The 13,084-nt window shown below is 46.9% G+C and overlaps 1 protein-coding gene across 5 annotated transcripts in view; it reads left to right on the forward strand.

The window, feature by feature from the left end:
• Positions 1 to 13,084, forward strand: part of LOC137521286 (CMP-N-acetylneuraminate-beta-galactosamide-alpha-2,3-sialyltransferase 4-like) — a 696,719-nt gene that overhangs the window by 32,248 nt on the left and 651,387 nt on the right. For 3 of the 5 annotated variants that reach the window (XM_068240323.1, XM_068240331.1, XM_068240332.1), the window contains exons 2-3: positions 3,310 to 3,387; positions 9,480 to 9,540. The gene's annotated coding sequence lies outside the window, so the exon portion shown is untranslated. The remainder of the gene's footprint in view (positions 1 to 3,309; positions 3,388 to 9,479; positions 9,541 to 13,084) is intronic. The other 2 variants (XM_068240324.1, XM_068240325.1) reach the window with 1 other exon arrangement.

The raw sequence follows: 13,084 nt of genomic DNA on the forward strand, positions 1-13,084 counted from the left end.
CTCATTTTGATTGGTTTATTTCATTTTTGTGGACTGAACACAGCTATTATTGTATATATACTGTATATATACATCATTTTAATGACGATTATCTGAGAAATAGAACATTTATCATGTTTTCTATTTTAATTACAGTTACAAATTCATTAGGAGTCGGAGTCGGTGCATCTTTTCCCGACTCCGACTCCAGGCACCCAAAATTGCTCCAACTCCACGACTCCGACTCCACAGCCCTGGTTCTGAATTTGATTCAGTTCGGTTACAAAATCGAATTCAGTTCGCTTCCTCCTCCCAGCAAGTTAGTGACGGGGGTTCCAAGGGATCCACAAAAGGCACTGGCCCTGAGAGATTCAGTGATATCTCTATTACAGAAAAATGTTATCAGGAGAGTTCCACTGCAGGAGCAGTTCCAGGGGTTCTATTCAAGGGTGTTTCTAATACGCAAGCCGTCAGGAAAATTCCGGATGATTCTTAACTTAAAACCCCTGAACCCTTACATTGTGGAGAAAAAATTCCGCATGGAAAGCATTGCCTCTGTCAGAAATTCGATGTGTCTGGGAGCGTTTCTTGCAACTTTAGATTTGGAGGATGCGTATCTTCACGTGCCAATCCACCCGTCGTTTCAAAAATTCCTCAGGTTTGCAGTTCAAATTGGGGAATCGGAGTGCCATTATCAGTATCGGGCCCTCCCGCTCGGAATAACTTCCGCACCGAGGATATTCACAAAGGTTCTAGCAGAGGTGATTGCTTTCCTCCACCTCCACAATGTAAGGGTTCTGCCTTACCTAGACTACTTCCTGTTTCTGGCAGATTCCGAGGAGACCTTGAAACGGCAGCTAGATTTTTTAGTACAGGTGTTAGAAATATTAGGATGGCTCATATGCACAGAAAAATCTCAGCTGAAGCCAACCCAAAAGCTGGTGTTTTGGGGGCTGGTTTGGGACACCACGACCCAAATGGTGTACCTTCCAGAGGACAAGATAACAAAATTAATTCAGAAGGTGCAATTGTTCAGAAGAGAACAAAGAGTGTCCTTGCGAGATATCATGTCTCTCCTGGGTCAAATGTCGTCAACCTTCCCGGCAGTGGAATAGGCTCAGGCCCATTCAAGAGATACTCAAACTTGGTTTCTTTCAGTATGGGACAGAAGTCAGAGATCCCTGGACAGGCAAGTTCTTTGCCCAGATCAGATCAAGTTATCCCTCCAGTGGTGGACTTGCCGGAGACGGTTGTCCCTGGGACGTCGTTGGCTCCAAGCAGCACCAGCAAAGGTGTATACAGACACCGGCTAGTCGGGATGGGGAGCTCATTACTCGACTTTTCAGGGTGTCTGGAGTCAGGATATGATAGAGAGCTCTTCAAATTTCAGAGAACTGATGGCGGTGAAGCTGGGTCTTCTTCAGCTTCAGCGTCACATTGTGGGCAAGGAGGTTCTGATTTATTCAGACAACATAGTGACTGTATCCTACCTCAAGAAGCAGGGGGGTACCAGAGTAAAGAATTTGCAGGATCTGGCATTGGAAATAATATCCTGGGCAGAGTTGAATCTGATTTTTCTGACGGCGGTTCACATCCAGGGAGTCAAGAACAGATGGGCGGATTCACTCAGCAGAGGAATAACATTAGAGGCAGAGTGGCAGCTCAATCAGCATATTTTCCTACAGATCGTTCAGGAATGGGGGTGGCCCATAATAGATTTGTTTGCAAGTCCTCAAAACGCAAAAGTAAAGGACTTCTGTTCCCTGCATCCAGGGATGCCAGAAAATCGGTTAGATGCTTTGATGGTGAATTGGCCTACGGGTCTTCTGTACGCCTTTCCCCCATTCAAGCTAATTCCCAGAGTTCTGAGGAAGGTGGAGATGTCAGAATGCAGCATAATATTCATAGGTCCCTGGTGGCCCAGGAGGACCTTGTTTCCGCATCTTCAACAGCTGGTAGTCAAAGGGCCTTGGCATCTGGGCAACAGACCAGATTTATTGATTCAGGAAGGACGGTTTCATCCCAATCCTCTTATTGAACCTGACAGCCTGGATACTGATAGCATCTTAGAAAGGCGGGGTTTTTCAAAAAAGGTGGTGTCTACTTTAGTTAAATGTAGAAAACCTGCTACAAGGAAAAAGTATGAAAAAATTTGGAAAGCTTTTTTTATTTTGGAAAGAAAAGAATGGAGTCAGATCTAATGACTTAAAATTTATTTTGGAGTTTTTGCAGAGCGGAGTAGATATGGGGCTGGCAGTTAGTTCCCTGAGAGTTCATGTGTCCGCACTTTCTGTTTTTCTTAATAGACAGCTGTCTAGAAATAATTTTTGTAAAAAATGTTCTTAACTCAGTGGCTAGGACTCAGCCAATTTCAGAGAAATTGGTGCCACCTTGGGACTTGTCGTTGGTTCTAGATTTCCTAACCTCAGAAAAGTTTGAGCCCTTATCTGAGATTCCTTTAAAGTATCTGTCCTTGAAAGTAGCCTTTCTGGTGGCCATTACCTCCGCAAGGAGAGTTAGTGACATTCAGTCCTTATCCATAAAAGACCCTTACATGGTGGTACACCCTGATAGAATAGTTTTTAGACCAGACCCTACTTAGTTACCTAAAGTAGCTTCAGCCTTCCATCGGTCACAAGAAAAAATTTTACCTTCCTTTTCCACGAATCCGACAAATGACAGGGAAAGAAAGTGGAGTACTCTAGATGTTAGAAGAGTGGTCCTAGTTTACCTACAGCGGACGGCTGATTGGAGAAGGTCTAGTCCTCTATTGATCTCTTATGGGGGTTCAGGTAGAGGTTTACAGGTGTCTAAAAGCACCATAGCTAGATCGGTGAAAGAGGTTATTACGTTAGCTTACAAATCTACAAATACTACAATGCCTTCTAGAGTAACTGCACACTCTACAAGATCCTTAGCAGCTTCATGGGCGGAAAGATCAGGAGCAAGCTTAGAGCAGATATGCAGAGCCGCAACCTGGTCTTCATATACTACGTTCATCAGACACTATTGGGTCGAGCTGCTTTCAAGCCAGGACCAGAGCTTTGGACGAAAGGTTCTACAAGCCATCATCCCTCCCTAAGGTAAATTTCTCGCTGGTCTCAGCAGCAGCCGTCCTGGAGGACGATGGGAGAAAGTCCCAGCTGCTTACCTGTAGCCGTGTTTCGGCAAGTCCTCCAGGACGGCTGCCTGAGTTCCCAACCCTGGATATCATATAAAAAATTGTACATATTAGTAACCGTATGAATGGGTACTTGCTTTGAACTGAGGAGGTGGGGAGGGAGGAGTTCCTTTATGGGCTCAGACTCAATTAACTTTGATTTATTTCAGGTGTTTCCAGTTGTGAGAGGAGACATACAATGTCTCAGCAGCAGCCGTCCTGAAGTACTCGCCGAAACACGGCTACGGGTAAGCAGCTGGGGCTATCCAAAGCCTACCACATCATCTGTAAAACACGGTGGAGGTGGTGTGATGGCTTGGGTCTGCATGGTTGTCAGTGGCACTGGGACACTAGTGTTTGATGTGACACAGGACAGAAGCAGCCGAATAAATACTGAGGTGTTCAGGGATATACTGTCTGCTCAAATCCAGTTAAATGCAGTCATTGATTTGGCAGCGTTTCATGGTACATATGAACAATGACCCAAAACATACAGCCAAAGTAACCCAGGGGTTTATTATAGTAAAGAAGTGGAAAATGATTGAATGGCCAGGTCAATCACCTGATCTTAACCCAATTGAGCATACATTTCACTTGTTGAAGTCTAAACTTTGGACAGAAAGGCACACAGACAGCAACTGAAAGCTGCTGCAGTAAAGCCCTGGCAGAGCATTAAAAAGGAGGAAACCCAGCATCTGGTGATCAAGAGTGAAGGCTGTCATTGCCAGCAAATGGTTTTCAACCAAGTATTAGAAATGAACATCTTATTTTCAGTTATTTAATTTGTGCAATTACTTTTAAGCCCCTGAAGAGAGAGAGAGTGTGTGTGTGTGTGTGTTAAAATAAAAAAAAAAAGATTTTTAGTTGCCTTAAGTTTTATGCAATAGTTGTGTTCACTCTACTGAATTAATGCTGAAAGTCTGCACTTCGGCTGTATCTGAGTGGTTTCGTTTAACCACTTAAGGATCATGGGCTTAACCACTTGCCCACCCGCGACGTCAACCCGAAGCGCCGGCGGGTTGTTAACCCCCGATGTGCCGCATACAAAGTGTATAATACACTTTGTAATTTATACAAAGTGTATTATACAGGCTGCCTCCTGCCCTGGTGGTCCCAGTGATCGAGGGACCACCAGGGCAGGAGGCAGCCACCCTAATAAGCACCCAAACTCACTGATCTTGCCCGCCCCCTGATCACCCACAGCACCCCTCAGACACCCCCCCCCCCCGATCACCCCCCTCAGACCACAGTTTGCACCCAATCACCCCCCTAATCACCCATCAATCACCTCGTTACTATCTGTCAATGCTATTTTTTAGAATAGGTCATAAACTGATCACCCCCCCCCCCCCTGTGTACTGTATACATCTATCCTCCCCTGTAATCACCGACTGATCACCTGTTAATCACCCCCTGTCACTGCTACCCATCAGATCAGACCCTAACCTGCCCCTTGCGGCCACCTGATCACCCGCCCACACCCTCAGTTCGCCCGCAGACCCACCCTCAGATCACCTCCCAAGTGCATTGTTTACATCTCTTCTCCCCTCTAATCACCCATCAATCGCCCCCTGTCACCACCTGTCACTGCTACCTATCAGATCCAGACCCTAATCTGCCCCTTGCGGGCACCCAATTACCCGCCCACACCCTCAGATTGCCCTCAGACCCCCCTGATCACCTCGCCAGTGCTTTGCTTGCATTTATTCTCCCCTCTAATCACACCCTGATCACCTATCAATCACCCTGTCACCACCTATCACTGCTACCCATCAGATCAGACCCTAATCTGCCCCTTGCGGGTACCCAAACACCCGCCCACACCATCAGATTGACCTCAGACCCCGCCTTATCACCTCCCCAGTGCAATATTTACATCTGTTCTCCCCTCTAATAACCCCCGTCACCATCTGTCACTGCTACCCATCATACCCATCAGATCAGACCCTCATCTGTCCCTTGCGGTCACCCAATCACCTGCCCACACCCTCAGGTCGCCCTCAGACACCCCCCCCCCCCCCCCGATCACCTCGCCAGAGCATTGCTTGCATTTATTCTCCCCTCTAATTACACCCTGATCACCTATTAATCACCCCGTCACCACCTAGCACACCTACCCATCAGATCGGGCCCTAATTTGCCCCGTGTGGGCTCCTGATCACTGGGCCAAACCCTGAGATCCCCCCTCAGATCCCCCTCAGACCCCCTTCTGATCACCTCCCCAGTGCATTGATTGCATCTATTCTCCCCTCTAATCACACCCTGAGACACCCATCAATCACCTCCTGTCACCCCCTAGCACTCCTATCCATCAGATCAGGCCCTAATCTGCCCCCTGCGGACTTCTGATCACCCGGCCAAACTCTCACCCGCCCCACCGCAGTGACAGCATGTTTTTTCCTCATCACTGCTGGTCTCTACTACTTAATTGTGGTTGAGACCAACCGTTATGCCACACAATACGCAACCGCCAATCCAAGAAGCTACCATGCCCAGCCTTTTCGGTAGAAACCACTCCACATTTCCGAACATAACATTTTTTGGGGCCTTCTCCTTAACATGGGTCTAGTCAAAAAGAATGTATTGCGGTCTTATTGGTCTATGCACCCAATCCATCACATGTCCATGTTCTCTGCTGCCATGTCCAGGTCACGATTTGAGAACATCCTGCGCTTCCTGCACTTCAGTGTCAATACAACCTGTCATCTAAGAGGCCACCCTGCTTATGACCGGTTCCAAAAAATTTGGCCCCTCATAGACCACCTGTCATCAAAATTTGCAGATGCTTATACCCCTGAACAGTCATTTTGAGGCATTTGGTTTCTAGACTACTCCTCATTTTTTTTCATTCATAGATTTTATTTTTTGTCACAAGTTAGTGGAAAATGACACTTTGTGAAAAAAAACCAAAACAATAAAAATCAATTTCTGCTAACTTGTGACAAAAAATAAAATCTTCTATGAACTCATCATACACCTAACAGAATACCTTGGGGTGTCTTCTTTCTAAAATGGGGTCACTTGTGGGGTTCCTATACTGCCATGGCATTTTAGGGGCCCTAAACCGTGAGTAGTCTGGAAACCAAATTTCAAAAAATGACTGTTCAGGGGTATAAGCATCTGCAAATTTTGATGACAGGTGGTCTATGAGGGGGCAAATTTTGTGGAACCAGTCATAAGCAGGGTGGCCTCTTAGATGACAGGTTGTATTGGGCCTGATCTGATGGATAGGAGTGCTAGGGGGGTGACAGGAGGTGATTGATGGGTGTCTCAGGGGGGGGGGGAAATAGATGCAATCAATGCACTGGGGAGGTGATCGGAAGGGGGTCTGAGGGGGGTCTAAGGGTTTGGCCGAGTGATCAAGAGCCCACACGGTGCAAATTAGGGCCTGATCTGATGGGTAGGTGTGCTAGGGGGTGACAGGTGATGATGACAGGAGGTGATTGATGGGTGTCTGAAGGTGTGATTAGAGGGGGAAAATAGATGCAAGCAATGCACTGGCGAGGTGATCAGGGCTGGGGTCTGAGGGCGTTCTGAGGGTGTGGGCGGGTGATTGGGTGCCCTAGGGGCAGATAGGGGTCTAATCTGATGAGTATCAGTGACAGGGGCTGATTGATAGGTGATCAGTGGGTGATTAGATGGCAGAACAGATGTAAACAATGCACTTTGGAGGTGATCTGAGGGTAGGTCTGGGGCAATCTGATGGTGTGGGTGGGTGATCAGATTGCCCGCAAGGGGCAGGTTAGGGGATGATTGATGGGTGGCAGTGACAGGGGGTGATTGACAGGTGATCTGTGGGTTATTACAGGCGGGATAGAGGCATACAGTACACGGGGGGGGGGGGTCTGGGGAGAATCTGAGGGGTGGGGGGGTGATCAGGAGGGAGCAGGGGGCAGTTTAGGGTTAAAAAAAAATAGCGTTGACAGAAAGTGACAGGGAGTGATTGATGGGTGATTAGGGGGGGTGATTGGGTGCTACCAGTGGTCTGGGGGGTGGGCAGGGGGGGGTCTGAGGGGTGCTGTGGGCGATCAGGGGGCGGGGGGGGGGGGGGGAAATCGGTGTGCTTGGGTGCAGGCTAGGGTGGCTGCAGCCGGCCCTGGTGGTCCCTCGGACACTGGGACCACCAGGGCAGGCTGCAGCCACCCTAGTCTGCACCCAAGCACACTGATTTTTCCCCCCCTGCCCCCTGATCGCCCACAGCACCCCTCAGACCCCCCCCCTGCCCACCCCCCAGACCACTGTTAGCACCCAATCACCCCCCTAATCACCCATCAATCACTCCCTGTCACTTTCTGTCAACGCTATTTTTTTTTTTCAACCCTAAAGTGACAGGGAGTGATTGATGCGTGATTAGGGGGGTGATTGGGTGCGAACAGTGGTCTGGGGGGTGGGCGGGGGGGGGGGGGTCTGAGGGGTGCTGTGGGCGATCAGGGGGCAGGGGGGGGAAATCAGTGTGCTTGGGTGCAGACTAGGGTGGCTGCAGCCTGCCCTGGTGGTCCCTCGGACACTGGGACCACCAGGGCAGGAGGCAGCCTGTATAATAGGCTTTGTATACATTACAAAGCCTATTATACGTGTGTCATGCGGCGATCCGGGTGCTAGTAACCCGCCGGCACTTCCGAACGGCCGGCGGGTTACAGCGCGAGGGGGGCGGAGCCAGTCGCCGCCGGCTGATCGCGCCACGAATGACGCGATTGCCGCATAACCACGCCCGCCGCCGCCCCCGCCGAGGGGCGTATTGCAGTCGTTTAGGCCCGGTCTTTGCCGCCGCCCATCGGATGGGGGCGGTCCTTAAGTGGTTAATAGAAACACATCTGCACAAGACCATACAGAATCATTGCATGCATCGACCTATTGGTTTGCCCTACGATCAGGGGTACAGACTAACCAGCAAGCTCATGGTGAACCAGAACTCATTGGAGTGTGTAAGGGGCTGCAATGGTCCAAAAAGCCCCCTTACTAAAATTCATGGAAAACAGAAAGAAAGAAAAAACAGAGTATTTGTGATAATTCAGGATGAGCTCCGAGATGTCTCCCAGTGCATCACTGCTAATGTATGCAAATTAACCATTGTCATCCTTAGAAGCTAAATACACCTCCAGATCCACTGGAATGCAATGATGTGTCAGCTTGTAATTAGTACAGAGCCATAATAATCCAACATTCAGGAAAACTATCTGGTACTGGACATAGTGTGAATGAACTAAGCTTAAAAAGGAAAGAAAAAATTTACTTTGACTTTTTAGAGTACAGTATAATCTCTTTATAGTTAAACTTCAAGAGACCAGGAAAAGTGGTTTAGTGTATCAGAAGTTTACTATATCAGAAATAGCCCTACGGAGTAACCAAGCAGCTTAGGGTGACCCACACCACTAGGACAGTATATGGGACTAAAAGAGACCAAAATTCCTCCTATAGAAAAGCGTTGCTTGGTGTGATATAGAAATGGCCCTAGAAATGGTCCGGTATTCCCCGGTACATTCTCTGCAAAGGATCAACTCTTTCCTTCCATTGAAAGTACAGTACAACATTTGCACATTTGGTGGACAACAATAAGTACATCTTAAGGTTGCGTAGCCAGGCAGGACATATTGCTGGTACAGTATCCAGGGCTCCTTAAAAATTGTAGCCGTCACTGAATCGAGGCAGCCACTCCCTTCCTGTGAGTGGCTTCGATACCTCTCCACTCTCCTTAGTTTTACAGTGAGATGGCCCTCTTATCTGCACTGACATGACGCATGCGTCACCCACTTTTTACCATATCCAGAGTCAGCGTCACGCTGGGGCCAAAAAACATGTTTACTACAACAAAGGTTTTATTATATCCGGGTTTACTATATCAGTTGTTGCTCCCTTATCCTGGGCATACATGGTACGTTTTCTACCATGTAATCGAGCCGCTGGCTCAATTCTGGCTCGTCCCCGCGGGCACCATGATCGATTCCCACTTGTCCCCGCGGGTGCTTCCTTATCTTCTGCTAGTTTCTTCTTTTATCCTGCCCGCCGGTATCTAGCACGGAATCGATCCAGCAGGGTATCAGACACGTAGGAAATGATCAATCGAGCCATCAACGGCTCGATTACACAGTAGAAAACGTACAGTGTATGCCCTGCATTAGACTTCTAATGTAGATTGGCCGGGACCTGGAGAAGCAGTTTACTACACCCGAATGTTTACTATAACCAAGTTTATTAAAACAAGATTATACTGTATTGGGATGTGAGTGCAGTGTCAGTAGGAGCAGCTAGAAGGGTTAATGAGAGGCAAGTATGAATAGAATACTATTAAATGATTATATTGTATACATTTTATATGCTAATTGCAATGGTAATTGTTCAGACAGATGGTGGGAATGCATCTGGGCAAATACTGAGGTCTAGTGATGATGCCATTTGTACAGGTAAGTGGAATCTGAAATGCAGTCATTCATTTTAAAACAAACCTTGATTCTGGGAAATATAGACCACTGGCATTGCTAACCTTTCACGTAAAAATGGTTAATTATTTTGTAAATCATGTATGGGTAGTACAGCTATGAACTAGACTGTTAATGGCAAATAAAAGTCTCATGTTTGTTTTCCAATACAGGAAGAGTTTAAAAAAATTTCAGTTGTTATTTATGCAAAAGAGCTTCGGGTTGAATTCATTAATCTGATCGGATTGGTTAGTTTTTTTTTTTTGTCCATTAGTGGTCTCCTAAATGATCTTTTCTGATCGTTCCTACAAAGAATCGTTCGTAAATGATCATTTAGAAAATTGTGTCATTAGTGGCCACCTTTAACGAAACTACATACACATGACACTGCTTGGTTTAAGGTGGACCTGAACTATTGCACAGGGCTGAAGAAATACATAGAGAAATGCACCCTGTATGTATTTAGAGTTTAGCCTGGTTAATTCCCCCTTATTTGCGTCTAATCACAAGTTGTAATCTGATCTCCTGCTGTTTCACATGACTGCCTATGGCAGATAAGGCCATTTGAAAGCACAGGAGGTTAACAATATGTCTGCTTCCATGAATCAGGAAGTAGAAACCGTGCATATTTATTTTAGGATTTGTATCAGGTGTAACAAAAATGTTTTTTGTTTACAGGTTATTATGCTGTTGCGTATCTTTAAAGAGACTCTGTAACAAATTTTTCGGCTGTATTTCTTCTGTCCTACAGGTTCCTAAAGCAAATCTAATGTGATCTGGCTTACTGCAGCCCTTTGTAGCTGCAGAGTCAGTGTAATCAATCATCTTATCTCTCTTCAGTCGTACTTGTCCTGCCGTTGTAATGTCTGATTGTGCTGGCCGGAAGCTCCCTTCCACACTGAGTAGCACGCATGCTCAGTGTGAAGTTAATGATGCTGCTGGAGATAAAATACGAAATATCTCCGCTCCCACACCTCTTACACTCCCCAAATTTTCAGGGTAGGGAGGGGACCCCCCGAACGACCTCTATGCCAAATTGCAGCCCCCGAGACCCGCTGGTTCAGGAGATAGATTAGAGAAATCTATCTTGGGAACCAGCAGGTCTCGGGGGCTGCAATTTGGCATAGAGGTCGTTCTGGGGGTCCCCTCCCTACCCTGAAAGTTTGGGGAGTGTAAGGTGTGGGAGCGGAGATATTTAGTATTATACCTCCAGCAGCATCATTCTATAGGAAATGTGGCCGCACAGTCTCCTACCACGCATGCGGGGCAGCGCAAATCCACAGGCAGCGTAATCAGACACAACACCGTCTCTGGAAGGGGCTGACTCTTTATTGTTGTTTAGCTGTTAGGCAGGCCTTCCCTCCACGCCCCCTCCACGTCCCTCTATGCTCGCTCCCGTGAGTTTCATTAGGAAGTCTCTGCTCTATCTGACTATGAGGCTGCAGACCAGGAAGAGAGCTGATTACTAATTACACATTACTAATAATATAAATAATACACTTGCCTATCAGAGTCTCCGGCTGCAATACTTATGCTGCTGTGCAGAGTGAATCAATGGTCTGCCTCTGTGTATTGCAGCCGGCTCTGAGACCCTGATAGGCTGATCGGCAGCTGAGATAGAGCCAGCACGAGAGGACCTACAGCGCATGCTTAGACTTGCGCTCCTCTTGTGCACGGCTCTCATGCACACTCCCTGGAAGCGGGCACACGCTCTGCCCGACGAACTTCCGGTTTTGGCGGCCATATTGCTTGTTTACAAAACAAGCAATAAAAGTGTGATTTACTGCTCAAAACAGCGTCGGGGAGCGGCGAAAATGACGCAGAGGGGGAGAGGAGAGCGCTGCAGACAGGCTGGTATGTTTATTTTGTTAAGTTTGCATGGATACAGATTCTCTTTAAGAGCAGAGAGGATGTTCTGAGTTCAGGTCCGCTTTAACTGGTTGTTATTAGCATGGTCCCTGTTTGCCACCCTCCGTTAGTAGAGCAATCTACAGTTTCTTGCAACAGTATTCGGCACCCTTGAAGTTTTCCACATTTTGTCACATTACTGCCACAAACATGAATAATTTTTATTGGAATTCCACGTGAAATACCAATACAAAGTGGTGTATACGTAAGAAGTGGAACGAAAATCATACATGATTCCAAACATTTTTAAAAAAATAACTGCAAAGTGGGGTGTGCGTAATTATTCAGCACGGGTCCATACTTTGTAGAACCACCTTTTGCTGCAATTACAGCTGCCAGTCTTTTAGGGTATGTCTCTACCAGCTTTGTACATCTAGAGACTGAAATCCTTGCCCATTCTTCTTTGCAAAACACCTCCAGCTCAGTCAGATTAGATGGACAGCGTTTGTGAACAGCAGTTTTCAGATCTTGCCACATATTCTCAATTGGATTTAGATCTGGACTTTGGCTGGGACATTCTAACACATGGATATGTTTTGTTTTAAAGCATTCCATGGTTTCCCTGGCTTTGTTTTGGGTCGTTGTCCTGCTGGAAGGTGAACCTCCACCCCAGTCTCAAGTCTTTTGCAGACTCCAAGAGTTTTTCTTCCAAGATTGCCCTGTATTTGGCTCCATCCATCTTCCCATCAACTCTGACCAGCCTCCCTGTCACTGCTGAAGAGAAGCACCCCCAGAGCATGATGCGGCCACCACCATATTTGACAGTGGGGATGGTGTGTTCAGAGTGATTTGCAGTGTTAGTTTTCCGCCACACATAGCGTTTTGCATTTTGGCCAAAAAGTTCCATTTTGGTCTCATCTGACCAGAGCACCTTCTTCCACATGTTTGCTGTGTCCCCCACATGGCTTGTGGCAAACTGAAAACGGGACTTCTTATGCTTTTCTGTTTAACAATGGCTTTCTTCTTGCCACTCTTCCATAAAGACTAACTTTGTGCAGTGCATGACTAATAGTTGTCCGATGGATAGATTTCCCCACCTGAGTTGTAGATCTCTGCAGCTCGTCCAGAGTCACCATGGACCTCGTGACTGCATTTCTAATCAGCACTCTCCTTGTTCGGCCTGTGAGTTTTGGTAGACGGCCTGATCTTGGTAGGTTTACAGTTGTGCCATACCCCTTCCATTTCTGAATGATCACCTGAACCGTGCTCCGTGGGATGTTCAAGGCTTTGGAAATCTTTTTGTAGCCTAAGCCTGCTTTAAATTTCTCAATAACTTTATCCCTGACCTGTCTGGTGTGTTCTTTGGACTTCATGGTGTTGTTGCTCCCAATATTCTCTTAGACAACCTCTGAGGCCCTCACAGAGCTGCTGTATTTCTACTGGCATTAGATTACACACAGGTGCATTTTATTTAGTCATTAGCACTCATCAGGCAATGTCTATGGGCAAATGACTGCACTCAGACCAAAGGGGGCTGAATAATTACGCACACCTCACTTTGCAGTTATTTATTTTTTAAAAATGTTTGGAATCATGTATGATTTTCGTTCCACTTCTCACGTATACACCACTTTGTATTGGTCTTTTACGTGGAATTCCAATAAAATTGATTTATGTTTGT

Source organism: Hyperolius riggenbachi, chromosome 6, assembly GCF_040937935.1.
Source record: "Hyperolius riggenbachi isolate aHypRig1 chromosome 6, aHypRig1.pri, whole genome shotgun sequence".
Taxonomy (NCBI): domain Eukaryota; kingdom Metazoa; phylum Chordata; class Amphibia; order Anura; family Hyperoliidae; genus Hyperolius; species Hyperolius riggenbachi.